Source organism: Callithrix jacchus, chromosome 7, assembly GCF_049354715.1.
Source record: "Callithrix jacchus isolate 240 chromosome 7, calJac240_pri, whole genome shotgun sequence".
NCBI classification, from domain to species: Eukaryota; Metazoa; Chordata; class Mammalia; order Primates; family Cebidae; genus Callithrix; species Callithrix jacchus.
This window is the reverse complement of record NC_133508.1, coordinates 46,667,911-46,682,056: the sequence shown is the minus strand read 5'-3', so window position 1 is coordinate 46,682,056 and position 14,146 is coordinate 46,667,911. Positions and strand designations below refer to the sequence as shown.

Genomic DNA, 14,146 nt, shown 5'->3' with positions numbered 1-14,146 from the left:
GCGAATCGTTTACAACCTCTCTGTAGTCCCCAGGAACATGGATCCGAGTCCTAATGACTGAAAAGGCCAATTAAGATGTGGGTAACAGCAGGAGCAACCTGACTCCCGCCCACCCCACCCGGGACCTGCCCGCCCCGCTAGGCCGGCCCCGCCCGGCGGGGGGGCGCGGAGGACTGTCCGGTAGCGTAGCGGGCGGCGGAGGAGGGCTGGCCTCGCACTCTCACAAAGATGTGGCCCCGGCAGGAGCCCAGCCCACCGCCTCGGGCCGCCGCCTGCGGCGCGCGCCCTGTAGCCCCGGGCCGCGGCGTCGTCAAGCCTTGGCCTCTCCCGGTCTTCTCCTCTGCTCATTTTATTAAAAAGATTAAAAAAAAAAAAAAAGAAAAGAAAAAGAAAAAAATCCCGCCTCCTCCGCCCGCCCTCCACCTCCCACTGGCCGGGCACCCGGGTGCGTCACGCAGCGCTGAGCCAATGGGGAGGCGCGATACTGCGAGGTGGGCCGGGCCCGAGCGGGGAGTGGGTGGCGGGTCGGTGCAGCAGCTCCGCCGCGGCTCCGCCACCATCGCGGAGGTGCCGCTGCTCCCACAGACGCTCGCGAGCCGCCCCTTGCGCTCCGGATCCTCCTCAGCCTCCCGCACGCCCCGAGACGCTCGCCCCGCTGGGCCTCGATCCCCGCCTCCTCCCCCCTCCTCTTCCCTTCTTTCGCTCCCCACATTGTCTTTGCCTCGTTTTCTCTCCTAGTTGAGGAAAAAAAAAAAATCACCATCATCTATCCTCAGGGAGCCCCCTCGACCTCGGAAAACAAAACCAGACATGATCCTTGGCTCTCGCTTCTGAAAGATCTGCCCTACGGAGGAGCAGGGAACCTAGTTTCAAGTCGCAGGAAAGGTCACGGCAGGGAAGCCCCCGCAATCCCTCCGCGTCGCCTCCCCGCGGGCCGCCCCTCTCGGCCCTGCGCCCCGCGGCCCCGCAGCCTCCCCGCGGCCTCCCGCCCCATCCCCGCCACTTTCCCCGGAGCTGGGCCGCGAACACCTCTCTATTGATGGTGTAGCGCTTTAGGGGAAGGTAAGTCTCCAACTTGCCCGCGCCGGGTCGTGTGCTTTCTTTTTTGGTCGCTCGTCCTGGTGGGTCAGAGAGGGTCGGCCGTGAAAGCAGTCACTAGCCTGGGGGGAGGCAGGAAGAAAAGGCTGGGGTCGAAGCCGAACTCGAGGGGAGCCGGGCGAGGGCAGGACACTTCTTTGGTCGTGTCCAGGCCAGGTGACCGTCCTGCGTGCCTTCTGACCCCTGCTCTCTCTTGGCCTCTTATTCATGCTCTTGTAGTTGTTTGTGGTTAAACTATTTCATGTGACTAAATTATTGGCTGAAACTGGGAGGGAAGGAAGGAAGTCAAGGACTGAAACTGTAAATTTCTTGGATGTTTGTGGATTTGGGGGTGTTGGGGGGGAGGACTTTCTTATTAAAGTATCATTTTCTCATTAGGGGGAAGATTTCCTCTTTGTGCTCCCAATCTCTGTTTCTCAGCTGTATGTGATTAGAAAATTATGAAACCCAGAGTCACTTGCAGCAGAATAGAATTCTTACTATTCTGTTTTAGTTCTGCTCTCTGAAGGAGGGTGGCTTCAATTTATTATTAATTTTTAAGGTGATGGAAAGATTCGTAGTTTTACACGAGGTGATGTGTGTATGTGTGTCTGTTGGTGGGGGGGACGTATTGCAGGTTTCCTTTGAAACTGGTTGCTTGAGAAGTTGTTGAAAGGAAAACAAAATGATTCATTGTTGAATTGTCATTTTCCTCTGTCTCTTTTCCAAGGTTTGCTTACAATTTTTCTGGATTACAGACTTCAAACACTGATTTAAGCAAAATGTGTCCTTGAGAAACTGGGTGCTTTAAATGTTTCAGTATGTGTTGCTATTTTAAGGTACATTTAGAAAGTAGTTTTGTATGAATCCTGAAATAGCCTTCTTCAAAGCAATTTTTTAAACACAAAAGATAACTAGTAAGAGGGTGAACTTGGTGAATTACAAAACAGACATTTTAATGTAGCAGGAATTAATGCACCTAAGATTTGAAACAGTTTTCATAATTGCTTTCCATTTAAAGAGAGACCTTTTTGTCTAGTGTACACTGGTCTCTTTAGTCTCAGTCTGTTGGGGGAGGGGAGAGAGCCTGGATCTATAAAATAATAAAATCATCTTTGGGTTGATATTTTGTTCTATGGATTTGCTTCCTGAGTTAATACTACTGTAAATTATCAACCAGTTTTGATTTTGATGGTCTAGGAAGGGTGGAAGGCTGGCTTCCAGCTCTCCCTGTTGTTGTTGAGGTCGAAGGGAAAAGAGGCAGTGGCAGACAAACACACACACACACACACACACACGCACACACACACAATACCAGGCTGAGGGCTCATTGTTCTTCCATACACACATTCATTCTTTCTCTCCCATATTTGGGACTAGGTTTGCACAGACAAACACAGCTCTTTTTGGGAGAGAAGAGAGAAGATGGGGGAAGGGAGGGTGCTTTTCTGTTTCTGCTTTCTTCCACCCATCTCATGCCTGGCCTTTTTTGCAACCTTGTGAGGCAGAAGAGTACATTGGAAACTAAAGGACACCCAAAAACATGTTCAGAGACTCCTCTTCTCTCTGCCTCCCTTTCTTCCCTTTGCAGCCCTGATTTCTGCTGCTCTTTCTTTTTTGTATATGTAAAGATAAAATTTCTCTTTATATGTTGTGGCCTTATGTTCAGCTCTCATTGCCCCTGATTTTGTTGGGGACAGTGATTTGTTCACTTAACTCTTAGTAGTGAATGTTAGCAGAGTCTTTCTAGGTAGAAATAGATTGTATTGGTTAATATGATAAAGACTGTATTGAGGTGAATATTTAGCAAGATGATGTTTGTGTGTTGTTAGTGGTGTGATGGTTTCATGGTCACGTTTGCTGGCAGTTGAGCTGTCAGTGTTGTTTTTGTAAATAAGGGTTGTAAGAACAGATCTGGTTTTCTGTTTAGGGGGCTCCTCTGAATACTGGACAGGGAATAGGCTGAGTCCACCTGGGGTAAACCCAGCTGTGGCCCAAGGATGGAGGTTGGTGTGAATACTTGTGGGTTGCAGAATAGCACCTTCTACTGGTTAATTGCTTGGAAAGATCCAGACGAAGAGGATGGGGGAGGGGATTAACGGCCGAGGCTTAATGATTTTCTTTTAAGCGCAGTTGTTGTGCCTTTCTGCAAATGCCACTTCCCCGAGCTGCTAATACAGATGTCCTTTGACAGACACGGATGCATTGAGGCGTTATTATGTTATTGGTTGTACCTCGACATTAATTTGTTCTGTTACCAGAAGTACTTACACTTTATGACTTCCCAGGACTCCTTTGAATTGATACCTTTTCATCTTTTATGAGAAATTATAATTTCTCTTGAAATATTAAGAGGGTTTATTTCTGTTCTCAATGTTGGAAACTGTATACAGCAGCAGTCTTTTAAAAAAGTTTTTAGTATCATTAATAAGTCAGATAAACCTACCCTAGGGAAAGTAAAATTGTAGCACTATACAGAGGTTTTTCTTGGGATTTAACCCAGGTAGAGGGGTAGAGAAGTTGAGAGAGAGAAATCTCACTAAAATCAGCAATTTTGCATATGTAGTACTCTCACATTGCAGTAGTGTTTTCAGTAGTCACATAAATGTAAAATCTGATAAAGTGACTTACTGTATGGATTAGATAAAAAAATTAAAATTGGAAGCCGGAGAAAATGTGAAATGAGGGTATACACAGATGAACATAGAAGAGGGTCAAATTGCTGCCCACAGGCTTATAAACTGGGTGCAGTTTCAGAGATAATCTGCTTAACAAATGTCTCAAAGGGTTTTTATTTTCACAAATCCTATTCCATCTCAGTTGTTCAAATGTAATGAACTATTAGAGAGGTTTGCAATGGTAAAGGGGACTGGGTGTATAGGATAAACATCTGTTCCAGACTGCTTCTAGGACTGTGACTTCTGATTTACTTTACTTTCAAAACTTCAAGAGTAATCTCTAAAGTTGTGTATCTTTTACAATGAAATGTGAACAGTTCAAATGTATTATTTTCTCAGTGGGAATGGATTCAGGGTATTTCAGTTCAGTATATTCTCTATTACTATTTTGTCACAAGAAAACGAACTGAGAACCAATTCACAACAAAAAGGTAATCCAAATCAAGAAATAAAATGTACCAGTTACCTTTTCAACTTTTATTTACTGGTCAGTAAAAAAAGTTAAAAAATAAAAATAAAACAGTAGCCTGGGTGTAGTGGCTTATGCCTGTGATGCCAGCACTTTGGAAGGCTGAGGTGGCGATCACCTGAGGTCGGGAGTTCAAGACCAGCCTGACCAATATGGTGAAACCTGGTCTCTACTAAAAATTCAAAAAAAAAAATTAGCAGGGATTGGTGGCGGGCGCCTGTAGTCCCAGCTACTTGGGAGGCTGAGACAGGAGAATTGCTTGAACCTGGGAGGCAGAGGTGGCAGTGAGCCGAGATCACACCATTGCACTCTAGCCCGGGTGACAAAAGCAAGACTGTCTCAAAAAAAAAAAAAAAAAAAAAAAAACCCTAAAATCAAAAATTAGCCTGGTGATGTGGCATGTGCTTGTAATCTCAGCTACTTCGGGGCGCTGGAGATTGCAGGAAGCTGAGATCGTACCACTGCACTCTAGCCTGGGTGACAGAGCAAGACTCTGTCTCAAAAAAGAAAAAAATAGGATAGTAAACTCTGTCAGGTCCTACAATAATTATGTGGAATATTGAACAGATACTGAACAGAAATGTGCCAGGTGCTATAAAAACACACACGTAATAATATAATCTGTGCACTTCTAAAAACCTGTATATGCTGAATATTGTAGATTTAGTTAGTATTCATTACTTAAAAATCAGTTTCAAATCTCAGTGATTAAAAAAAAATTTAAGTAGTAAAATAAGTTGTATATACCAAGTTCTTTTGGGAGTAGTATTCTTTCCTACTAAACTACTTTTGGCAGCTACTTTTGCAGTTGATTTAAAGGTTAAGATAGCAGAAAATTCAAATGTTTAAGTGAGTCATTTTTTTGTAACCTAGCTGTAAACTTCATTACACACACATATACACATCCTGAAAGAAAACTATTGTTTTACATAATTAGCTTCTGATAATGCTGTGCTCTAGTTAATCACAGGATTTCTTTTTTTACAACCAGAAATTCCTCTTGAATCATATTTAAGGATTGTTGAATCATATTTAAGTTATTGGTATCCTGATAATTATTCTAAAGTTGAAGCTTTCCTTGTCCTATTTAAGTGTGATTTTGCTGAGCCTGTTGGCTTATGCTTGGTTTCTTGTTTAACGGAGTTATAGTTTGTGTGTGTGTGTGTGTGTGTGTGTTTAAATAATAGAGGAGAAACGAGAATTTACATATGTGTTAGAATGTTGTTAAGATTGCATATGCCAATTTAATGGACATTTGAACACAAATAACTCAAGCTCAAATACTAAATATATTTACTAGCTTCGAGTTTGGGTTGGAATTGTGATTTGTATGGCTAACTTGGTGTGCCAAGTAATAATGTAAGATGTACTGTGTGTCTGTACATTAGATAACTAGGTCAGAGAGTACAGTTAATATGCTTTTTTTGGTAAGTAGCCTGTTTGTGCCAGTGTAAAATTATTATTATTTTTTGAGACAGAGTCTTGCTCTGTCATCCAAGCTGTAGTGCAATGGCACAATCTCAATTCATTGCAAACTCGCCTCTCCAGTTCAAGCGATTCTTCTGCCTCAGCCTCCTGAGTAGAATTACAGACATGTGCCACCACGCCTGGCTAATTTTTGTATTTTTAGTAGAGATGGGGTTTCACCACGTTGGCCAGGCTGGCCTCGATCTTCTGATCTCAAGTGATCTGTCCGCCTCGGCTTCCCAAAGTGCTGGGATTACTGGTGGGAGTTGCTGCGCACGGCATGTTTTTAATTGGTAGAATTTGCCAGTATGTCAGCAAATATGAGCAATATATTTAACTGAAAAATTTCCTTATATGGTTAGGTTATAAAATGATGGGACCTCTAATTCATAAATGACTCGGTATTTGAGGAATCCTCATAGCCTATATGTCTTGGGTTTTTGCATCAGAAGTCAAAGCCATGGGTTATATCTTAATTTTAAAGTAGTTGTATACATGACTTTTTTATTTTTAGTTTTTTTCTATGGAGTCTTGCTCTGTTGCCCAAGACAGAGTACAGTGGCATGATCTCAGCTCATTGCAACCTCTGCCTCCTGGGTTCAGGCACTTCTCCTGCCTCAGCCTCCTGAGTGGCTGGGATTACAGGTGTGTGCCACCACACCCTGCTAATTTTTGTATTTTTAGTAGAGATGGGGTTTCACCATGTTAGTCAGACTGGTCTCAAACTCCTGACCTCGTGATCCTCCTGCCTCAGCCTCCCAAAGTGCTGGGATTATAGGCATGAGCCACTGTGCCCGGCCACGCATGACTTTTAAGGACTAGGCTGTTTTTTGGTTGCAACGGACAGAAAGTCTTCCAAGTCATCTCAAGTTGGGGAAAAGTAGAACAGAAATTTAAGCCATATGAGTCAGGCCTCACCTAAGACCAGAAACCCCAAGTCTGCAGTGCTTCATACACACTGGAATACTGTCAGGGGTATGGATCCCATCCAGCTTTAGCGACCAGGCGCCTTGTTGGCAGGAGGAGTTTGTGCACCATACCCTAGTGCCATGGCTCTATATATCAGTGTCCAGGCTGTGTGTAGCAGTAAAGATACCACCCTCAAGGGGACAGTATTTATGTTATTGGCCTGGACTAACCTTAAAAGAGAGCTTGTGAGGAAGCATGGCTGTGCTGCATCTTTAGGCAGTCCTAAAGCAGCAGGGCAGAGCTCCTCCAAAAACTGATTCTAGCTCACACAGCCGTGTACAAGCTCAGATTCATTAAACCTATGTATGTCCCCTAGGCTCCCAGAAGTCTGGTTCTTTTTCTGTGACAGGGCCTTGCTCTGTTGTTCAGGCTGGAGTGCAGTGGCATAAGCATGGCTCACTGTATCCTTGAACTCCTAGTCTCAAGTGATCCTCCCACCTTGGCCTCCTGAGTAGCTGGGACTAGAGGTGTGCATCAATCACTACACCTGGGTAATTATTTTTTTCGTAGAGATCAAGTCTGCTATGTTGCTCAGGCTGGTCTTTTTTTCATAGAGATCAAGTCTGCTGTGTTGCCCAGGCTGGTCTAGGCTCAAGCGATCCTCCTGCCTTGGCCACCCGAAGTGCTAGGATTATAGGTGTGAGCCACCGTGCCTGGCCAAAGGTCTGATTCTTGACCCTCTTCCTACTTCGAGGGTGGAGAGCAAGGGAGTACAGTGATGGAGGCACTCAGTGTGTGGGTGAATACAATTTACGGGGTAGGTGAGCAGGTGGGCATATGTCTGTGTGTCTAAACTGCCTGGGGAGGCACTGGAAATCTTCTCTGGCAGGACCTGGCTTTGCTGGGGAAGTATGTCCACACAAGCGGATTCTAGGCGTGAGCCACTGCACCTGGCAGCCATTGTTGATTTCGATAGCTTATTCTAACAGCTTATTTTCCTTCAAGAGACTTCATGGTCACAACTTGTAGTCAGTTATGATTCTTTTGTTAGGTGGGATCATTTTATTACATTTGTCTTACTCTCTCTTTATTTTCTGTGATTCTGTCCACCTACCTGCCTGCCCGAGGCAGTGTTTCCCAAACTGTATTTATGGCTTACTAATATGCTGCAAGTATTTTAAGTGTCTGAGGTGTAATAAGTTTATAATTCCCATGAGCTCTTTAAAGCCTCAGAAACATTTTACACTATAGAGTATTTTTGGTTTTTTATTTTCTCCCTTACCTCAAGAATACCTGTGTCTTTCTCCTGAGATACTCATGGGATATTTCTAGTCTAGTTTAATAGAACACAGTTTGAGATACACCTGTAAAGTTAATTTTTTAATTTTTATTTTAATCTTTTGAGGCAGGGTCTTGCTCTGTCATCCAGGCTCTAGTCCAGTGGTGTGATCTCTGCTGACTGCAGGCTGTATCTCTGGGGCTCAAATGATCCTCCTGCTTTGGCCTCCTGAGTAGCTGGGACTATAGGCATGTGCCACCACACCCAGCTGATTTTTGTATTTTTTGTAGAGATGGAGTTTTGTCATGTTGCCCACACTAGTTTTGAACTTCTTAGCTCTAGTGATCTACCCACCTTGGTGTCCTAACGTGTTGGGATTACAGACGTGAGCCACCATGTCTGGATTTATTTTATTAAAAAAAAAAACCTTCAGGCTGGGCACGGTGGCTCATGCCTGTAATCCCAGCACTTTAGGAGGATGGAGGAGGGCGGATCACCTGAGATCAGGAGTTCAAGACCAGCCTGGCCAACATGGTGAAACCTTCAGGAGACTTCATGGTCACAACTTGTAGTTAGCCATCTCTACAAAAATACAAAAATTAGCCGGGCATGATGGTGGGTGCCTATAATCCCACTGACTCAGGAGGCTGAGACAAAAGAATTCCTTGAACCCGGGAGGCGGAGGTTGCCGTGAGCCGAAATCATGCAATTGCACTCCAGCCTGGGAGACAGTGAGACTGTGTCACACACACCAAAAAAATGTTAAAAATATTTATTTTTTTTTTGAAGGGAGAAGTATCAAATAATTTTTTTGTAGGGAGGAGTATCAAATGGTTTTCAGATTTATTAAATTTGATTAATTAGCTAATTAATTATTTTTGAGATAGGGTCTCGCTCTGACCAACCCAGGCTGGAGTGCAGTGGCGTGATCACAGCTTCCTGCAACCTTGACCTCCCAGGCTTAAGTTATCCCCCCATCTCAGCCTCCTGAGTAGCTGAGGCTATAGGAGTATGACACCACAACTAAGAAATTTGTTGTTGTTGTAGAGATGGTTGTTGCCCAGGTTGGCATTGCCCAGCCAGGTTGGTCTAAAACTCCTGGGCTGAGTCATCTTCCTGCTTTGGCCTCCCGGTGTTGGGATTACAGGCATGAGCCACCAATCCCAGGCTGGATTTATTTTAAAACTGCCATAGTAGTTCAAAGGAGAGAGATGTGACATTTAAAAAATGTTTTCCCCTTGATGAGTTAGTTATTAATACCTTGAAGCGTACTTTACTTTGACTGGAACATAGTTGCTGGTTCTTAGAGGAGAGTGATGGGACCAAAACCTCATGTTTTTCATCTTCTCTATCCATGTTGAGATAGCCTTTATTTCCTACCTTTTTTCTGTTCTTACATCAGATTTAACGTTTCATTTAAAACTGTGCTCACGGCCAGGTGCAGTGACTCATGCCTGTAATCCCAGCACTTTGGGAGGCCCGACGCAGGCAGATCACCTGAGGTCAGGAGTTCGAGACCAGAAAATTAGCCAGGTGTGGTGTCACATACCATATTCCCAGATACTTGGGAGGCTGAGGCAGGAGAATTGCTTGAACCTGGGAGGCAGAGGTCACAGTGAGCAGAGATTGCGCCACTGTGCTACAGCTTGGGCAACAGAGTGAGACCCAGTCTCAAAAAACAAAAAAACCTGTGCTCAGGACATAGTGCCTGGAGTTTTTTTGGTTTGGCCATTTTTATTTCCTACCACTTAACTACCTTTCCTTCAGTTCTTTAACCTGATCATTCATTTGATCACTTCATATCTTGTATTAATGTTTATTATTTCCATTTATATTTTAGAGCTAATTATGTTCTCTTTATTAGATTATACACCTCTTGAAGGCAGAAAGTTTTCCTTTGGCTATACCAGTATTTGTGCTCCCAGTTAGAATTAGGTGTATTCTGAAAAATACATTTTATTTTTGACTCTGAGATGCTATCATTTGTAAAGTGCATTATTATGTTATGTACTGCTAAGAATGAAAAAATGCTGCCAATTAAACTCTGTGATACTTTTCCTAATTCCAGTGGTATACAAATGTAAAACAAACATTATGAGTCTTAGAGTCACTGAAATATGGTCCATCTATTTAGGCTGACTTTCTTTTCACAACTGTTCCCTGAAAAGCATGTCTGAAGATAGATTTTAAAGCAAATTATTTTCTCTCATAGGAACGGTATCATAGGTTGTGTTCTTGCCTAAGGATTTAGCATGAAAAATCTTAGCTATGGCCAACAGAGATGCTACCATAAACCTGTAGTAATTACAATTAAATTATTTTCTAGTTCCCATGGAGTAGGTATAATCATGTATTTTGATTTATAATATATGTTATATATACATAATATATAAAAGTACTACCCTATTATATCATTTTGACCTAAAATATGCTGACTTTATGTTAAATATTGATGTTCCTCATGATTCTATCCATTAACTTCTTCCTCATTACTTTCTTTTTTTTTCTTTTTGAGACAGTCTTGCTCTGTTGCCCAGGCTGGAGTGCAATGGCATGATCTCAGCTCACTGCAACCTCCACCTCCCCAGTTCAAGCAATTCTCCTGCCTCAGCCTCCTGAGTAGCTGGGATTACGGGCAGGTGCCACCGCGCCCGGCTAATTTTTGTATTTTAGGTTGAGATGGGATTTCACCATGTTGGTCAGGCTGGTTTTGAACTCCTGACCTTGTGATCTGCCCGCCTGGGCCTCCCAGAGTGTTGGGGTTACAGGCATGAGCCACCGTGCCTGGCCTTCTCATTAACTTTCTTTAGTACTAGTTTGCTCAAGCCTAGAAGTTTGAAAATCTTTCTATTGAGATCCAGATCTGTATTGCCTTTTGCCTCCTTGGATATCTTTTTGGCCCTAAGTTTCAGAACTTACCAAGCTGTAGTATTTGTCCACCATTAACTGTTCTGCTATTGCAGAAAAGTTGACTACTGCTTATTAACTCTGACTTTGGGCAGGTTATTTACCTTTCTGGGTCTCGGTTTCCTCATCTGTAAAACAGAAATAATAATAATACTCATGGGTGTGTTGTGAGACCCAAAGTAATTAATTCATGTAAAGTATTTTAGAAAGTCCCTGGCACATAGTAGGTGCTCAATAAGCCTATTTTTATTATTACTGTTACTGTCATCCAGAGATCTATGTTTCCAGTATGTTCTCTTTGTTATTTATAATACTTAACCAGGAGGTCCTTAGGAGACAATGGGTGAACTCTAGACAGTTTGGTTTGAATTAAGTTTTCTCTGAGGTACCAATTCTAAAATTTTTACCATTCCTTGAATATAGGAAATGCTAAAAAACGGTATGTGATTGGCTGGGCAAGGTGGCTCATGCCTGTAATCCCAGTGCTTTGGGAGGTGGAGGTGGTTGGATCACCTGAGGGAGTTTGAGACCAGCCTGACCAACATAGAGAAACCCCATCTCTACAAAAAAAAAAAAAAAAAGCCAGGCGTGGTGGCGCATGCCTGTAATCCTAGCTATTAGGAAGGCTGAGGCAGGAGAATCGCTTGAATCTGGGAGGCGGAGGTTGTGGTGAGCCAAGATCACACCACTGTACTCCAGCCTGGGCAACAAGAGCAAAACTACTCTGTCTTAAAAAAAAAAAAAAAAAAAAAAAAGGGTGATTACATATCGAGTGAATAGAGTAATAGTGCAGTTTGAAGTTTGGGTGTTAATAAATGAACAGACTGTCATGGCTTAGCTGTTCCTCTTATTTATGATGCTCCTGAGGGAGTGTTTTTGTTTGTTTGTTTTTGTTTTTTTAAGACAAGGCCTTGCTCTGTTGCCCAGGCTCAGGAGTGCAGTGGTGCATGATCACGGTTCACTGCAGCCTCTACCTCCAGGGTCCAAGTGATTCTCCCACCTTGGCCTCTCAAAGTGCTGGGATGACAGGTTTGACCCACCATGCCTGGCCTCTGAAGGAGATTTATATAAGTAGAAGAATGGCAAGTAGAAAATTAGAAGTATTACTTCATTATTAATTTGGGCTTTTGACCAAAATACCAATGTGAATTTGTATAGTGAACAGAGTGAGAGCATATAACTTAAGCTCCAGGACTAGGCAAGGGCTCTCTCATCCTCCTAAGTTTCACTGTCTTACTATTCTTTGGTTGATGCTTTGCAGAAGACCCAACTATTAGTCTTTCAGAGTGTGTATGAGTGAAATGAGCAAGAACAAGAATGCAAACTTTCACATGTGTGTGACTTTTTTTTTCCTGCCTTGCACTTGAATCAAGATTTGTGTAACTTTTAATATTCATTGTAATTCCTCTTAATACTTGTAAACAGGGCTCAATCAGTATTGTGGATTCTGACCCAATCAGATTAGTGTTCCATCCTCTTAGATTCAAGAAGGCAGGGGATTGAGGGAGAGAGCAAGACATTTGTTGGTCCAGCTTCAAATCTCTAGTGAGGTTGATGTAATGGCCTGTGAGGAATAACTAAAAATAATTGGCTATCTGCCTAAGCAGCCCTACATTCTGACATTTTTCGGGATAGTCCCTGGGACTGGGAGGGAATTGCAAAGTATTTTTCAAATTTAGGGATAAACCTGGATGTCGTGGCTCACAAAGGTAATCCTAGTGCTTTGGGAGGCCAAGGCAAGAGGATCACTTGAGGCCAGCAGTACGAGACCAGCCTGGGCAATGTAACAAGACCCCCATCTCTGCAAAAAAAAATTAAAAATTAGCCAAGTGTGGTGGCCTGTGCCTGTAGTCCTAGCTACTCAGGAGGCTGAGGCAGGAGGATTGTTTGAGCCCAGGAGGTCAAGGCTTCCATGAGCCAAGATCATGCCATTGCTTTCAGCCTGGGAGACAGGATGAGACCCTGTCTCAACAATAAAATATAAGGATAAAAGTACTTTATAAGGCACAATTAGGGAAAGATATCTTGTGATAAATAAGATTTGCCATTTGGAAAAGTAACCCATCATGATAAAAACCTGTCTTTACTAAAAATACAAAAATTAACTGGATGTGGTGGTGGGCACCTGTATCTCAGCCATGTTGGCCAGGCTGGTCTGGAACTCCTGACCTCAAGTGATCCACCCACCTCAGCTTCCCAAAGTGCTGGGATTACAGGTGTGAGCTGTCACGCCTCACCCCCAAAATGAGTTTATTTTAATCCTAGTAATTAAAAAAATATGTATTTGGGCCGGGCGCGGTGGCTCACGCCTCGATCAAGAGATCGAGACCATCCTGGTCAACATGGTGAAACCCCGTCTCTACTAAAAATACAAAAAATTATCTGGGCAGGGTGGCACGTGCCTGTAATCCCAGCTACTCAGGAGGCAGAAGAATTGCTTGAACCTGGGAGGCCAAGGTTGCAGCAAGCCACTGCACTTCAGCCTGGTGACAGAGCAAGACTCTCTCTCTCAAAAAAAAAAAAAAAAAAATTCATTTGAAAAAGTAAAATTTAATAAATACAGTATTCTTTATAATTTTGCCTTTGTAAGATAGGATTTCTAACCACTCAGGAGTGAGTGGTAGAAACCCTAAATAACAATGACTTAAACAAGATAGAAGTTTCCTTTCTTTCATTTATCTCATAGACAGTCCTGAGCCAGTATGGTACCTTCATGCCCATTAGGGGACCTAGCCAACATGTAGCTCTTTCCTGTTAGTCAAAGGTGGCTTCTCCACTTTCTCATCTCAGTTCTGCATTCTCACCAGCAGGATGGAGGGAAAGGCAAAAGTGGGCACGCCCCATCTTGTGAAGATATTTCCCAGAAATTGTACATATCGCTTCTTTTATGTCCCTTCGCTTATAACGGAATCACAGGGTCACACATGACTGCAAGAGAAGCTAGAAAGTGTAGCCTGTAATGGAAGTTCCTATGTGCCTAGGCAAAAATTAGGGATTCTCTTACTTAGGAAGAAGGGAAGAATCAGTATTGCATCTGGCAGTCTGTGCCATACATGCCAGTGGAATGGATAATGTACTATTAACACATTTGGTAATTTGACAGTATTGTTTGTAATTCAGTATTATTTGTAAGAATACCTGCCCCCTCTCCCTGAGTTCAGTATTCAGTATAGAATTTTCACTAAAATTTGTCTTGATCTAATGATGGCTTCAGATTTTTTTTTTTTTTTTTTTTTTGAGACAGAGTTTTGCTCTTGTTACCCAGGCTGGAGTGCAATGGTGCGATCTCGGCACACTGCAACCTCCGCCTCCTGGGTTCAGGCAATTCCCTGCCTCAGCCTCCTGAGTAGTTGGGATTAC

The 14,146-nt window shown here is 43.1% G+C and overlaps 1 protein-coding gene across 7 annotated transcripts in view; it reads left to right on the top strand.

Annotated features, from left to right (window-relative positions):
- Nucleotides 1–583: 583 nt before the first annotated feature.
- The window catches only part of RERE (arginine-glutamic acid dipeptide repeats), a 466,088-nt gene continuing 452,525 nt past the window's right edge, over nucleotides 584–14,146 (top strand). For all 7 annotated transcript variants that reach the window (XM_078330305.1, XM_078330303.1, XM_078330302.1 and 4 more), the window contains exon 1: nucleotides 584–1,062. The gene's annotated coding sequence lies outside the window, so the exon portion shown is untranslated. The remainder of the gene's footprint in view (nucleotides 1,063–14,146) is intronic.